This window comes from Pleurodeles waltl, chromosome 7 (genome assembly GCF_031143425.1).
Source record: "Pleurodeles waltl isolate 20211129_DDA chromosome 7, aPleWal1.hap1.20221129, whole genome shotgun sequence".
NCBI lineage: Eukaryota > Metazoa > Chordata > Amphibia > Caudata > Salamandridae > Pleurodeles > Pleurodeles waltl.
The window spans coordinates 589,778,742-589,795,422 of NC_090446.1; positions in this window are offsets into that span (position 1 = coordinate 589,778,742).

Below are 16,681 nucleotides of genomic sequence, written 5' to 3' on the forward strand. Positions count from 1 at the left end.
CGCTCCCCATCTGTAAAAAATAAAAAATCCCTGGTGCCTAGTGGTTTCTGCCCCCCTTGGGAGCAGATTGGCCTAATTAAAATATGCCTATCTGCCCTCAAAAGGGACAGAAGTGGCCTAAAGTAAATTTGCCCCCCAGGGGTGCGACCCTTGCCTAAGAGTTCACTCAACTTGCGTGAAACTGACATTAAAAAATAAACCCCTGGTGTCTAGTGGTTTCTGCCCCCCTTGGGGGCACATTGGTCTAATTAAAATAGGCAGATTTGCCCTGGGGGGGGCAGAAATGGCCTAATAAAAAATTGCCCCTCGCTCCTCTTCATTCCTAACGTAAAAACAATATTCTCTGGCATCTAGTGGCTTCTCCCCCCCCTCCCCGGGGGCAGATTGGCATAATTAAAATAGGCCGATCTTCCCCCATAGGGGGCAGAAAAGGCCTAATGATATATTGACCCCCTGGGGAGCGCCCCTTGCCTAAGGGGCCACTCCCTTTATGCATAAATCCAAAAAAACAAACATAAACAAAACATCCCTGGTGTCTAGTGGGCATTTCTGCAGCCCGATTGCTTCACGATTGGGATCCAGAAATGCTCAAAGAGACATGAAAGTAAAGAAAAGGCCTTTCCTTTCCTCTCGTGTCTCTGTGCCGCCCTCAGCCCGAGGATTGGAAGATGCTTCCAGCGCGGTGGGGGCAGCCTCTGATGAGGTCAGCCAGCAACTTCAGGCTGACCTTATCAGACTTCACTGGGGGGGATTGATTCGGGGATGGAAGGGGAAATTACAACAATGAGATAAGGTTATAAAAGCTGAGCACAAAGAGTGAGAGGTCAGCGGGGAATCTTTGCTCTAGGTGAAAACGGGACAGTCCTGATTCCAACTAAAGGGTACCGGAAAGGAGGCACTTAGCCTTTGCTTGCCTTCGCTTGCTGAACTTATCAGTACAGCATGCCATGCATGAAAAGCATAGTTGGCATTTCTATTACATGTAACAGAAGTCTTATTGTTCTAAAAGGTGATGGTTAAAGTATATTCCATGTGTTCTAGTGTCCCTGAGTGTGTTAATCTTTAAGGAAACATGGTTTGGGGTTTCACTAACTAGCCCTGTTGTGTCTCATGCTATTAACTGTTAACTGGAATACACCTCAATCAAATATTACTCAGAGGATTGGTTGCAATACAACTGATTTTCTGTCACAGTTTGGCACATTGACTATGTCCTTGTGTCAAAGTCCTTAGTGTCAGGAAGTCTAGGAAACCAAACTCCTTGTTTTTAGAAAAATCCGGAGACTGTATAATCAACAATAACCCACTGAGGTCTTGGAGGTCCATAAGAAATAGGGAAGTTTATAAAAGGTGGCCATCATGGAATGCTTAAACGCCACCAGAACGTCTTGCAATGAACAGCTTACTGTTCAGAGATTTGTAGTTTCTAGCAATGGTCAAGGCTTGGATGAAGAAGTGGCTATATCTTTAGACCTCATCCACTTCTTCAGATGGCAGGATAACAAACACTCCTTTCCATGTTCATTCTTGTGCTTTTATGACACTGAGCTAAAGATGGACTATAGGAAAGGGTTCGGGATCAAAAGCATGCATGCGACCTGCTTGGAAAGGAACAAGATCAATGATTCATGGAGAATAGTATCAGGGTCAGGAAGTGATGGGATGGAAAAAGGGGAAAAAGCAACAACATACTTAAAATAATGGTAGGAAATTTATCAAAGCCTCCCGACACCCCATATGTGGAGGAATGAAAAAAACAGAACTGATATCCACGACTTCAAGCACCATTTATTTACTTGGCTCGGATGTGATGAAAAAAGCCTGAAAAAAATAGCTCCAGACTGACTCTTGACGCACAGATTCGGTTATAGAATCTACAGTACAAGGTATTCATTCCGCATTTTAGTTACTTTACATATTCTATTACTAGATGAGAACGTCCATCTAAGGGAAAACAAACTACATATAACATGAAGTTCCAATTTACCAATTATCAAGGGAACTTGAAGTTACTATTAACTTATGGCTTGCAATGTATTATCTAAACAATCCCATCTCGGAGAGAGACATTTTGCCATGGAGTAAAAAGGACTGGCTGTATATAAACGAATCGCTAATATTATTATTCTTTGCTAAATATAGAGTCTGAACCTGTGCCTTTATCATCTGGCACCATTTCTACACAAAGAGAAAGAATATAAGTATTATTTTAAAACTTACTCTACTTCAGTCACAGTTATTGCAGCCCAGTAAATACAAACGACATAATTTTCACCAATAGTCATCTTCTCCAAATCTTGACCATCTGAAGAAAAAGATGAGATTTAGCTTGAGACTAGTTTAAATTATGGTTCTCAGACAACTACGATAGTTCATAATTTGAATAGGTCACTTAACTCTTGAGTAGATAATGTTAAAAAGATTTTAACAGGCATTTTTCCCCTTTCCTCTATTGGGAAGCTATGATCTACGTCACAAGTTCAGTTCAACCCCACTTAGGTCTTTAGATGCTCGACTTTTCTATGGCTGTTCACAGATCCCAGGAACCGTGGGGGGTAGGGGAAAATCTGAGTAACTGCAAATACATACAAAACACCTATAAAACATTGATCTGAGAACCACATTGCAGACAACGAGTTTCAGACAAAGCATATCTTTAGCCATTTATTAAATAAACAAAACACAGTCCAAGAGAAAAATTAGAAAGCAATGTCTATGGTCTGTGCTATAGCATGCAGGTCTACGCTGGCGAAAATGCAAACCCCTTGAACTGTTGGCCTTGCTGCTGCTGTTGTTGCAATGAAGATTGTTACTTGGGATGCTGTACCCACTGATGGTACCCTTTCCCCCAAATCTCCCTATCTCGACTGGGAGAAATATCTTCTCTCTAGGCTCACTGCCTTCAATGCATCTGCATTAAAATGTATTTCATACTTTTTATCTTCTATGTGGGAACCAAACAGAGATGATCCTGAGAATTAAAGGCGTAACATCATTTGCTGAGCATCAGACTTTATTCTTGTGAGGCAAAGCCATCAATATCTGCACTCGCATAAGCTGTGGTAAGACTTATAGGTTAATAAATCTGATACATCTACAGATGCAGTAATAATATGGTTTATGACAATTCAGTTTTCACTGACTACTTTCAAGAAATCAGGTCAGTCATCATTAAGCAGTTTATCAGTATATTAATTCAGAGTACCAAGAAATGCTACTGAGTTTTCTGCTTTAAGCGCTATACTTGAATTTTACACATATTTTGTCGATTATATCCACCTTGCGTTTTTTTAATCTGGAGAAATGAGGTAAAGAACAGGAAATGGGATGCTGAGCTTAGATCCTCCACTCGCTAAAAACTTGTGAAAGGTGTGTATACCCTCCATTAGAAACAGTGCAGTTGGAGCCCTGCAGGAAGAAGATGGAATGTAGTGACCCATATGACGCTTCTAAAGGAGATTCTGTGTCCGTTATATTGTATGTCAAAAAGACTCTTAGGGCCTGATTTAGAACTAGGAGAACCGGGTTACTCTCAGAACAGTGACGGATATCCCGTGTGCTGAAATTTAAATCCCATAGGACACAATAGGATTTAGACTTCGGAGGATGGCGTATCTGTCACCGTTGTGACAAAGTAACCCGTCTGCCGAGTTCTAAATCAGGCCCTTAATTTTCACTTCTTAGAGTCTTAGATCTATGCTCACTTCTCCTTGACTTTTCTCTATGAGGGGTACAAGAACTATGCCTTATCAGTGTAGTGGTGTGTGGCACACTAGCCAATACTACTATTGCTGAAACTACAGGACCTCAAATAGGAACTGTTTGTGGCATCGGATACTGCTGAGATATGGGTTTCAGGCAAAAACTGTGTTGCAACCACTGGCGCTGGGGCCGGCGCCTGGTGAGGGATTGTGATAATTTCAACTCTTTTTTTGACAAAGAGACATGGAAGGTAGGTGGTGCCCTCCTCTAACTTGCTGTTTTAGGCCTGAGTCTTCAGTGATCAATGCCTTGTCTGGAAGAACCAGGTGCAAATGTTTTTTCAGTACAAAAGTGAAATATTTTACATTCGAAGATGAAATGAGTGTCTCAGCATCACAGACCTTAACTGGACCATGATCTGTATCTCAAAGTCAATGCCTTATATTCATTATCCTCAACAACTAGCACACTACTATTACAACTCTTACTGATAGGCACCATTACGCTGTAAAGGCTATTTTCACAACTCACAGACGAGGACAGGTTATTGAGACTAACGTGGGCAGTCGGCATTAGCAGATGTTCAGTACCTGTTTGTTTTGCTTTCTTTCCTTTATTTGTTGATAGCAGAGACAACTTAAGCCCTGTTTAAGCCCTATGCACACGGCATTGTTTGTTTCATGTATTAACATATAGGATGATGTTTTGTATAACTTATGTTACTAAGCGATTCTTATTTCTAATCCAACATGACGAGTATCTTTGCAAGAGATTTTGGTACCCTCATGAGATTTCATAAGACCATATTTTGCATTAAGTATAAAGGAAAGTGCCCACCATCTTGTCAGTTCTTCCTAGTTGCTCGGTAAGGACTCTCTTTCTCCACTGGAAATTCACAGGAGAAGTTTATTACAGAACCTCAAGAAACCTGTATCCAAGTACTCTTTGTCTTCAGTTACTTGTTAGATCTTTATGGGAGCTTGTGACCGCCATCAAAATGATTATTCACTATTGGAATGTGCTGTAACAGTTTATTGAAATATTTATTTTCTGAAGCACTTAAGGAAGGGATAACATTGTGCTTCAACATATCCAACAGAAGTCTGCTGAAGTATTTTCTCTTTCAGTATTATCGAGTTGCTGTGGGGACACAGCAGATTTATTTATTTCGATTGAAACTGTTTTGACTACAGGTAATGTAATAACATGCTAACCTGTCTGTGTGGTGATGTATTGATGTCACTTGAGAACAGTATGTCATATTTTTTCAGATATTTGATCTACATAGGTATATAATTTAACTGAGAACGTTATCAGAAACTATGTCCATCCTGTGAATAGGTAAATATTAGACACTATAGAGAATTGCCGCACTACTTTTGTCTATTAGCCATTAAATATTTGCTTACTATTATGGGGATTGTTCTTTTCACCAAGCAACCACAACAGAACTCAGAAGACTCTTGGTATCAATCTTCTTCCCATTCAGATTTTTTGCATCGATTTCACCTGGAATTTTGTGGTCACAAGGAACTCAAGAGATTTAAGTGGATGAAACAGGGTATCATCTATCTCTTTAGGACATCCCTGCTGAGGTTTAAGATTTGAAAGATTGGGAAGCCCAGGTGTTTTCACTGTCCAGGTGTCATGGATCCTGGCCCTTGCTCCTCAGCAGATTTATGACAAGCAATAGGGGGCCTACAATAAGACGTGGTGGGATTTAAAGTGGTATGAAGTCTTTGCCCCGTGATCTTTACCCCGCAGCACATTATCTTGCACGTGTGTACCACACAGACCCATTTTTGCTACTTTACCCCACTGTACTTTACCGTGCAGTAATATTTTTTAAAAGATCCTACTATTATGTCATTTGAACAAAAATAATTTGAGACATAAGGAATGGATAAGAATAATGGAGAGTAAAGGTAAAATAAGATCACATCTTAGGGTTTAGGGGCAGGCAGAGGTAAAGGGAAGAAAACGCTGTTTAGGGTTTGGGTTCAGGGGAGGGTAGAGGTACAAGGGTAAGGGTTTTTTAGGGTATGAGGAGGGTAGAGGTAATGGGGGTAAGAGTTTTTTAGGGTTCGGGGCTAGCAAAAGTAAAGAGAAAACTGTTTTTTTTTATTGTTCAGGGGTGGGTAGAGGTAAAGGGAGTTAAGGAGTTTCAGAGGTCAAGGGAGAGTAGAGGCAAAGGTGTAACGGCTTTTTGTAGGATTCAGGGCAGGGTAGAGGTAAAGGGGAAAAGGGTTCTTAGGATTCAGGGGGTGGTACAGGGAAAGGGAGGTTGATGCAGTTACCCCCATAAAAGAAAAAAGGGGAGTGTGGGGGATCTCCCACCCCCCAAAAAAACACACAGAGAGAAGAATATCAGAACCTACAACAGCATTACGGGACAATGGCATGTTTTACAACCCTGCATGGCTTTAACGTGTTATAGAAGGTCAACGCGTTGGAATGCCTACGGAGTAAAGACATGCGGGGTAATGCCCTGCTTTGCAAAGTCTGACATTTATTTTAAACAGAAAATCAAATGACAAGAAGTGCTAAGTAAATCAAATCATTTAGATAATATGCAGTATTACTCAAAGCACCTTGTCTGTTTGTCTTATCCCTCGCAATCCAAAGTAGAGTTTACGTTTTTATATTTATTTTGAAGATGCTGCATCATGGTCAATGAATGTTGTGGCACCACACAGTCTCTTACTCTATGATGATCAGCAATTCAAATGAGAGCTCTGTTGTATTTTTGACAGAACGTCAGTTGTCCAATCCGAATATCGAGAGGTATTAGATTGAAGAAAGAGTAAAGAAGATCCGTTGACATAGTCCAGGCAACTCTAATGTTTAGTGTTTGAAGCTGATTGGCCATCTGAAAAAAGAGCAGCCATATTCTATGAAGAACCTAATGATGCAGCCATATTCTATGAAGAACCTAATGATGAATTAAAAGACGTGCTGGCTCAAATTCCAAATAGACCTACAAAATCTGATACACAGAATATGCTTTGTGAGTTTGTGTTTGGAAAAACAGCAACATTTGCTAAACAGCCTCCTGAAACATGGTAGTAGCTTAGTAAACATTCAGGGGTATATTTATGAGCACCTAGTGCCACCGGAGCATAATTTTTCGAGACGCTCAGGTGGCGCTATGCCATGCGCCATGTTTACAACGTGGCGTTAAGCCACTTTTTGTGGCTTAACGCCACCTTGCAATTAAAGCCCTTCCACACGCAGCACTTTGCGTGGAAGGAGCGTCCAAAGGGTGTTGGTGTTTATTGTATATATTGTGTTTAATTCATGATATTGTTTACCTTGTGTCAATAAAATAAAGTACTTTTATTTTTGGTAACACTGAGTATTGTCTTTACTTGTGTAAAAGTACTGTGTAACTATAGAGGTATTGCACCATCGTTCTATGACTACTTGTCTAATTTTGGTGTCTAGTGTATATATTGTGTATAATACCTCCAGAAGGAGCATTGTCTCTAAGATATTTTTGGTAGTGTGTCACCCAAATAAATACCTTTATTTTTGGTAACACTGAGTATTGTATTTACTTGTGTATAAGTACTATGTAACTATAAGTGGTATTGCATGAGCTTTGCATGTCTCCTAGTTCAGCCTAAGCTGCTCTGTTATAGCTACCTCTATCAGCCTAAGCTTCTAGAACACTACTACATTCACTAACAAGGATAACTGGACCTAGTGTAAGGTGTAAGTACCAAGGGTACCCACCACTGCAAACCAGGCCAGCCTCCAACAGTGATTAGAGTTATTGCAAAAACCAAGCAAGACTGCCAACAACAAATGGTGGATTCCTGGAACTGAAGACCTGTAAAGATGTAAAGAGAGGAGACCAAGTCCAGAAGTTGCAGCAGATTCCAGGAAGGACAGCAGCCCCTGCCAACCTAGAAGATGGTGCAAAAGAGGAGTCTCCGATTAGAAGAAGACTGCAGAAGAGCACCAAGGAAGATTACTGGGGGTTCCTGCGTGATGCAAAGGATGTCCCACATGGAGATGATGGATGCAGGCGAGTTGCAGCACTGAAGTCGTCCAACAAGCCTTGGTTCAAGCAATATCGCAGACTGCATCAAAATGGCGCTGCCTGGAACCAGGAGGGACCTGGGGGACTCAACACGGACTGAGGAGGCAGAGGGGGTCCCAACACTATAGGGAACCCACAGATGACCGGGCAGCACCCACGGAGGTACCAGGACACAGGGACAAAGAAGGTGCAAATTTCTGTTGTTGCAGCACTACAAAAGAAGGTCCCATGCCACCGGAGAACAACTCCGCGAGTTGAGCGTCGCAGGAGAGAGTGCTGGGAACCTGGGCCAGGCTGTGCACGAAGGATTCTTGCAAATAGTGCACAGAGGCCTCAGAAGGTGAAGATGACGCAGTGCACAGGGGTACTGTCGCAAACATGGAAGGCAAGCTCTTACCTCCTCCAAATTTGGAGAGCAGGACCTTAGGACAGTCTGTGCCGGAGGGGTCAACCACCTGTGTTCCAAGGAGCATGCTCATTGCCAGGAGAGGAGTCCAAGAGAACCGGTTGTCATCTTAGAAGGTGCCTACTGGAGTAGGGAAGTGACTCCGTCACTCCACAGGAGATTTCTTCGGTCTTTCTGGGGCAGGGTGAAGACAGGGAGTACCCAGAGCATGCACACCGTGGAAACTGTTGCAGTTGCTGGCTGGAGCTGAAGTTGTAGTTGCAGAGGATTCCTGATGGAAACTTGCAAGCAGAATCTGAAGAGAAACCCACAGGAGAGACCCTAAATAGCCCTGAGAGGGGGATTGGCTACCTTATCAGGTACGGACCTATCAGGAGGGGTCTCTGACGTCACCTGCTGGCACTGGCCACTCAAAATGGCTGAAGTCTGGGACACACTGGAGGAGCTCTGTGCACCACCCCTGGGGTAGTGATAGACAGGGAAGTGGTCACTCCCCTTTTCTTTGTCCAGTTTCGTGCCTGAGCAGGGACTGGGGGTCCCTGAATCTGTGTAGACTGGCTTATGTAAGGAGGGCACCATCTGTGCCCTTCAAAGCATTTCCAGAGGCTCGGGGAGGCTACCTCTCCCAAGCCTGTAACACCTATTTCCAAAGGAAGAGGGTGTAAAACCCTCCTCCCAAAGGAAATGCTTTGTTCTGCCTTCCTGGGACTGAGCTGCTCAGACCCCAGGAGGGCAGAACCCTGTCTGTGAGGTGGCAGCAGCTGTAGCTGCAGTGCAAGCCTCAGAGAGCTGGTTTGGCAGTACTGGGGGTCCATGGTGGCGCCCCCAGGATGCATGGAATATCATTCCAATACCAGATTTGGAATGATCTTAGACACATTACATGGCCATATTCGGGGTTACCATTGTGAAGCTACATATAGGTATTGACCTATATGTAGTGCATGCATGTAATGGTGCCCGCACTCACAAAGTCCCGGGAATTGGCCCTGGACTGCGTGGGGGCATCTTTGCTAGTGCAAAGGTGCCCTCACACTTAGTAACTTTGCAACTAGCCTTCAGTAAATGAAGGTTAGACATATAGGTGACTTATAAGTAACTTAAGTGCAGTGAAAATGGCTGTGAAATAGTGTGTGCACTATTTCACGCAGGCTGCAGTGGCAGTCCTGTGAAAGGGTTTGTCTGAGCTCCTTATGGGTGGCAAAATAAATGCTGCAGTCCATAAGGATCTCCTGGAACCCAATGCCCTGGGTACCTAGGTACCATATATTAGGGACTTATAAGGGGGTCCAGTGTGCCAATTGAAATTGGTAAATGAAGTCACTAACCTATAGTGACAAATGTAGAAGCAGAGAGAGCATAAGCACTGAGGTTCTGATTAGCAGAGCTTCAGTGACACAGTTAAGCACTACTGTCAACAAACACATTAGGCAACACACTATGAGCAATGGGGTCCTGACCAGCAGGAAACCAGTGAGACAGGCAAACACATACTAACATACAGGTAAAAATGGGGATAACATGCCAAGAAAGATGGTACTTTCCTACAAATGCTCAAGGGGAAACCTCTGAGGTAAGCCTGAAATACTATTTTCCCCTCAGCCTTATCCTCTCACAATCGTTAAGTGTGCTTTGCAACATTTTCAGACAGAGAGGATACATTTTCATTTTATTTTTTTGCGCCACATTTTAGCGTATTTTGGACCCAATGTACGACGCGATTTTGCAGTTGCAAAAGGTGAATTTCATCTTTTGAGACCACAAAATGGCCTTTTCTAATGTACCATCCCTATTTTGAGAACTGGCATGCAAATACCGACTCGCAAAATAGGGATTGCGACTCGTAATTAGGAAGGGGTGTTCCAAGGGCATCCCTTCCTAATTGCGAGTCTCAATGGCATGTATGATTGTTTTGTGACTGCAAGTGCTGTTGCAAAACAATTGCAGATACCACCAATTTTAAACTGGTGGTAAACCATTCGGAAACGGGAAGGGGTCCCAAGGGGACCCTCTCCCCTTTGTGAATGAAAACAAAAATATTTTTTCAGAGCAGGTAGTTGTCCAGCGGACCACTGTCTACTCTGAAAAATGGGAAGACATTTTTTCATTTTTTTGTTTGAAATGCATCCCATTTCTTTCAGGATTACGAGCTGCATTTAATTAAAAAACTGCTTCATTTAAAAAGCAGTCATAGACATGGTGGTCTGCTGTACCTAGCAGGCCACCATCCCTGTGAGTACGGACATTCCCAATGGGGTTGCAAATTGTGAACTACCTCATGAATATTGATGAGGTAGGTCATTTGCGACCCCATTGGGAATCGCAAACAGTGTGGTTGACACTGCTGTACATTCCAGATTGCGATTGGCAAAAAATGCTAATTGCGAGTTGCAATCTGGAATGGTCGTACATTGGGCCCTTTATGAACAGTGCAGCTTTTTCTTTCAAGAGAAAATCAGCACTACTCTGGCTGGAAAAATAAAAAGTGTCAGAAAACTGTTCCAGAGGAGCACAAGATGTAAATGGTGCTATCAGAAATGACTTAAAGGCAAATAAAACATTAGCACAGAAAACTGGTCAGAGCCAAGTGTGCAAGAATCCTCACAGTGAAGTGCGTAAGTAAAGAAAGATTAAATGGATTTCAAATGCCTGGAGCTATGCATGGTGGAATACCTAGATCAGTCTGTAGACTTTAAGGCCCTCATTACGACCCAGGCGGTCGGTGATAAAGTGGCAGTAATACTGCGATCAGGCTGGTGGTAACTACAGCCAAATTCTGACCATGGCGAAAGGATCTCCGAAAGACAGCCAATGAACCACACCGACCACCAGGGCGGAAACAACAGGCACCACGACGGTAGCCGCCTACAGCCAGGCGGAAGTCAATGTTCCGCCCACCATATTACAACAAGATAATCCGCCACCTTTTCCGGGGCGGTACCAACCACATCAAAAGCCTGCGGAAATTGAGCTCAGAAGTGAAAGGACTCACCACTGGATACACAGGGAAGAACCACGCTGCCATGTAACCCAAACTGCATGTTTTTCCTATGATATTCTACGTTCTGCTCCACCACGAACACCAACGCCAGCAAAGATGATGACGGTGAGTACAGAAGCCTAGCACACAAGGGAGGGGGGAGGAAAAAGAGAGTGACGCACACACGCAAAACACACACGCCACACACACACACACACAGTACACACAACCAGATGCATTAAAAAAACGATTTGACCCAGTAACTCGGCTGAATAATGCAAGGACACAACGATTACGCCAAAGTGCTTGTAATAAGATCAACACTGTAGAAATAATAAGTTAGGCAAGATAATAGATATATACATATGTACAGAAAAAGGGACACAGCCCAGTCCTCAATTTGCGTGTGCCTCAAGTCCACAGGCCAAAGTCCAAGGCCACACATCTCACCTGCTTCAACACGGAGAGAACACTGCAGGGGCATCAGTTGGTAAATAGGCAGGCACCTCAGGGGGACGGGGGGCACCTCAGCGGGGAAGTGTAAAAAGACCACTGGTTCTGGAGGGGGCAACGTGCCCTGTGCTTGATCCTGGGGAGTGATGGGCTACAGTCTCTCAGGTGGGTGTCATACCCACAGGTGCTGGAGGGGGCAATGTGCGCTGTGCTTGATCCTGGGGAGTGCAAGGCCACAGTCTCTCAGGTGGGTGTCATACCCACTGGTTCAGGAGGGGGCAACGTGCCCTGTGCTTGATCCAGGGAAGTGATGGGCCACAGTCTCTCAGGTGGGAGTCATACCCACTGGTTCTGGAGAGGGCAACGTGCCCTGTGCTTGATCCTGAAGAGAGATGGGCCACAGTCTCTGGAGTGGGTGTCATACCCACTGGTTCTGGAGGGGGCAACGTGCCCTATGCTTGATCCTGGGGAGTGATGGGTAACAGCCTCTGGAGTGGGTGTCATACCCACTGGTTCTGGAGGGGGCAACGTGCCCTGTGCTTGATCCTGGGGAGTGCAAGGCCACAGTCTCTCAGGTGGGTGTCATACCCACTGGTTCTGGAGGGGGCAACGTGCCCTTTACTGGATCCTGGGGAGTGATGGGCCACAGTCTCTGGAGTGGGAGTCATACCCACTGGTTCTGGACAGGGCAACGTGCCCTGTGCTTGATCCTGGGGAGTGATGGGCCACAGTCTCTCAGGTGGGTGTCATACCCACTGGTTCTGGAGGGGGCAGCGTGCCCTGTGCTTCATCCTGGGGAGTGATGGGCCACAGTCTCTCAGGTGGGTGTTATACCCACTGGTTCTGGAGGGGTAATGTGCCCTGTGCTTGATCCTGGGGAGTGCAAGGCCACAGTCTCTCAGGTGGGTGTCATCCCACTGGTTCTGGAGGGGGCAAGGTGCCCTGTGCTTGATGCTGGAGAGTGATGGGCCCCAGTCTCTCAGGTGGGTGTCATACCCACTGGTTCTGGGAACAGGCCTACGCAAGAGGCATTGCATTGCACTACCAGAGAAATAGTTAGCCACCAACGTGACCTGTGCTTGATCCTGGGGAGTGCAAGGCCACAGTCTCTCAGGTGGGTGTCATACCCACTGGTTCTGGAGAGGTCAAGGTGCCCAGTGCTTGATCCTGGGGAGTGATGGGCTACAGTCTCTGGAGTGGGTGTCATAACCATTGGTTCTGGAGGGGGCAACATGCCCTGTGCTTGATCCTGGGGAGTGATGGGCCACAGCCTCTCAGGTGGGTGTCATACCCACTGGTTCTGGAGGGGACTTCGTGCCCTTGTGCCCTCTGCTTGATCCTGGGGAGTGCAAGGCCACAGTCTCTCAGGTGGGTGTCATACCCACGGGTTCTGGAGTGGACAGGCCACACAGTAGCACATGGAGGCAGGATTACATACCGTCTGCCGGCGGGGACGGCTGCACAGTGGTGGTGCTGCTGGTGGGGGGAGGCTCCTGCTCATCCCCTGCAACCTCAGACGGCCGCACAACCATGCTTGGTGGTGGGGGCTTCATCACAGACCCTGGTCCAGGCCCCTTGCCCTTCCTGCCTGCTGGTGCAGGCTCCTTGATCTTCCTGCCTGCTGGTGCAGGCTCCTTGATCTTCCTGCCTGTTGATACCCTGTCCATACATGCAGGATGGGGGGAGGGGTAGGGAAGAGGTCAATGGTGGATAGGAACAGTTTTTTAGGGACATTGGGGCGGGAAGAGGGGGAAGGAATGGAAGTGGAGGATGAGGGAGTGCTTTTTGGAGGTGCCTGTCTGCTGCTTTTGGGTGCAGGTGCATGGCCTTTATGCTGTTGTGAGATAGATGGCCGTTGGGTGTCTGAGTGCTTGCGTTTGTGTACCTTAGGAGGGGGGGGGGACAGACAAAATGGGAGAGGACACAGAGGACCTGTGCATGGCTGTTGTGGAGGTGTCTGCCAGCAAGGTGTGTGTTCTGCTTGGTATGGTGATGATGCTGGTAGTGGATGATGATGTAGTGCATGCAGGTGTGAGTGTAGACGTGGCTGGGAGGGAGGTGGTGGAGGGGGAGGAGGAGACAGTGGAAATAGTGGATGTTGGTGTATCTGCAACTGGATTGTGTTTGGGTGAGTACCTGTGGGATAAAGTGTGGTGCTTGTGTTTGGCTGTGACACTCTTGGGTGTTGTCTTGTGTGCATGCTCGTCTGTATGTGTGCTTGGGATAGGTTTGGGTTGAGGGGAGTGGGACTCAGCTGTAGAAGTTGGAGGGGGGACAGTAGTAACAGGGACAATGGCTACCATCAGAGAGGAGGCCAGAGCCTGAATCGATCTCTGTTGGGCCACCAATCCAGTGTGAATGCCCTCCAGGAATGCATTAGATTGTTGCATCTGGGCTGCCAGCCCCTGGATGGCATTCATAATGGTTGTTTGCCCTGCAGAGATGGATCTCAGGAAGTCAATAGCCTCATTACTCAGGGCAGCAGGGCTAACTGGGGCAGGGCCTGAGGTGCCTGGGGCGAAGGAGATGCCCACCCTCCTGGGTGAGCGGGCACAGGCAACTTGCTGGGAGGGCGGTGTTTGTACGGGGTGGCAGCTATACCTGTAGCTGGGGTGGTCACAGAAGTGTCCACCACAACCAGGGAGCTTCCATCGGAGGAGGTATCTGTGTCAGAACTGTCCCCTCCAGTCTCCGCCGTGGTGCTCCCCTCGCCCTCCGTCCCACTGGTGCCCTGACCATCGGTAGACTCTGCCTCCTGGGTCCTGTGGGATGCAGCTCCCTCCGTCACCAGTGCCTTTGCTCCTCCGCCGGATGATGCTAATACACAGAAGGACAGGATGACAAAACAAGAAAGGGGGGGAGACAAAAGATACACTGGGTCAATGGCTGCACCAACACCACTGTTGGTGTACACAGTACACTCACACACAGGGAACTGGCCTACGCAAGATGCATTGCACTACCAGAGAAATAATTCGCCGCCAAGGCATGGGTAAGGGTACACACTGCCAAATGCAACACACCTGGGAACCAGGCAGCCCTGACAGTAGTGGATGCCTACGAGCTAGGTAGAAAAATGTTCCCTTCTGAACGCTAGCCACCAGGGGACCTATGCTGCAATGTCAGGCCTGGCCTAGGGGCACCCACTGGCACACATCCCCCACCCGGATACCACCCTACCATGTGTAAGTTGTAATGATGAGCACTGTACTCACCCCTCTTGTGGTTGCTGTGATGCCCTCAAGCACCCAGCCAGCTCTGGATAGGCCACCGCCAGTATGCGGGCCATCATGGGGGTCTGGGTTTGACGGGCACCCCTTCCTCGTTGGGAGGCCATCCCCAGCTGGGCCTCTGCCGTCTTCCGTGCCCAGCATCTCAGGTCCTCCCATGTTTGCGACAGTGGGTGCTCTGCCTGCCATAGGCTCCAAGGGTCCAAACCTCATTTGCAATGGCACACCATATACCCTTCTTTTGATGGGAGCTGACCCGCAAGGGCAATACACACAGGAAAATAGAATTAGATAAACAGTTCTGCCTGTTACACATATGGCCCACCATACCCCTTTACATCACCATTTACACACACATGGCCCAGCACACAACATTTACGCTGCCAAGAGCAAATACACCCACCCCCCTTACACGAGGTCTTCAAACACACAACTCCATTCATTCATGCCACGTGCATCGTGCTCACAGTGTACTCACCTGTTGGTCTGGAGGCCCATGCAGCAGTCCATATTGGGGTAGGACCCCATCCATCAGTCTCTCCAACTCCTCCGAAGTGAAGGCTGGGGCCCTTTCCCCGGTCACACGGGCCATGGTAGGTTCCAGACACAGGTCACAGCAGCACATGCAGTGTAGGTCATCTCCTATGGAAGGTCAGGAAACAAGCGAGGAATCAGATAGAAAATTACAGTCATGTCCACAGCGGTGCATACTGTCACCGCTGACGTAGATCACCACTGGCCACTATACCCTGTAGGGCCCAATGTTAGCCAATGAGGAATTGCACGGCGGTTCCCGACCGCCCTCCGCAACGGTGCACAGCGTCAGCGGAATTAACTCACTTCCACCTGTCCATCCACACATGACAGGCGGACACCATTTCAGGGCTGGGGGGCAGGTCCTGGAATAACGCTGCGTCACAGGAGATTATAGCACATACTGGACAAATCACAATGACCCACTTCATGTTTACAGGATGCAAAGTTCAGTTATAGTTCCACTGTTCAGTTTGTGACCGGCTCCTCACTCTTTTGTCCCTTAGATTCCTACCACTGCGGATGATTAGGAGATGAGATATACCTCTGTGTACAGACACCTGGTGGACTTGGCAACACTGGAGGACAGGCTTTAAGCAATGGGACATAGCCTCAACATAACTGGGGCGACTGATGGAATACATATTGCATTTGTCCCCGCCTCAGCATAATGAACAGGTGTTCAGGAATCGTAAGAGTTTCCACTCTATGAATGTTCAGATGGTGTGCCTTGTGGACCTGTACGTCTCCCACGTCAATGCTAAGTATCCTGGGTCGGTGCATGATGCCTTTGTCCTGAGGAACAGCAGCATCCCAAATGTGATGGCTCAACTACAGAGGCACAGGGTGTGGCTAATAGGTGAGCCCTGGTTCCCACCCAGTATATGTTGGTGTATGCATATGTTGTGGGCCATATAGGACAGTGTGTGGCTAAATGTTGGTCCCTCAATATTTGCAGGTGACTCTGGTTACCCCAACCTATCATGGCTGTTGACCCCTGTGAGGAATGCCAGGACCAGGGCAGAAGGACATTATAATGAGGCATATGGGCGAACCAGAAGGATCATTGAAAGGACCTTTGGCCTCCTGAAGGCCAGGTTCCGGTGCCTCCATCTAATAGGTGGATCCCCGTGCTACACACCAAGGAAGGTCTGCCAGATAGTGGTGGCATACCGCATGTTGCATAACCTGGCCCTCAGACGCCATGTCCCATTCCTGTAGGAGGAAGAGGCTGGGGATGCCCGTGTGGCAGCAGTAGATCCTGTGGACAGTGAGGATGAAGAGGCAGAGGATGAGGATGAGGACAAGTGAACAAATGTGATCCGAAAATA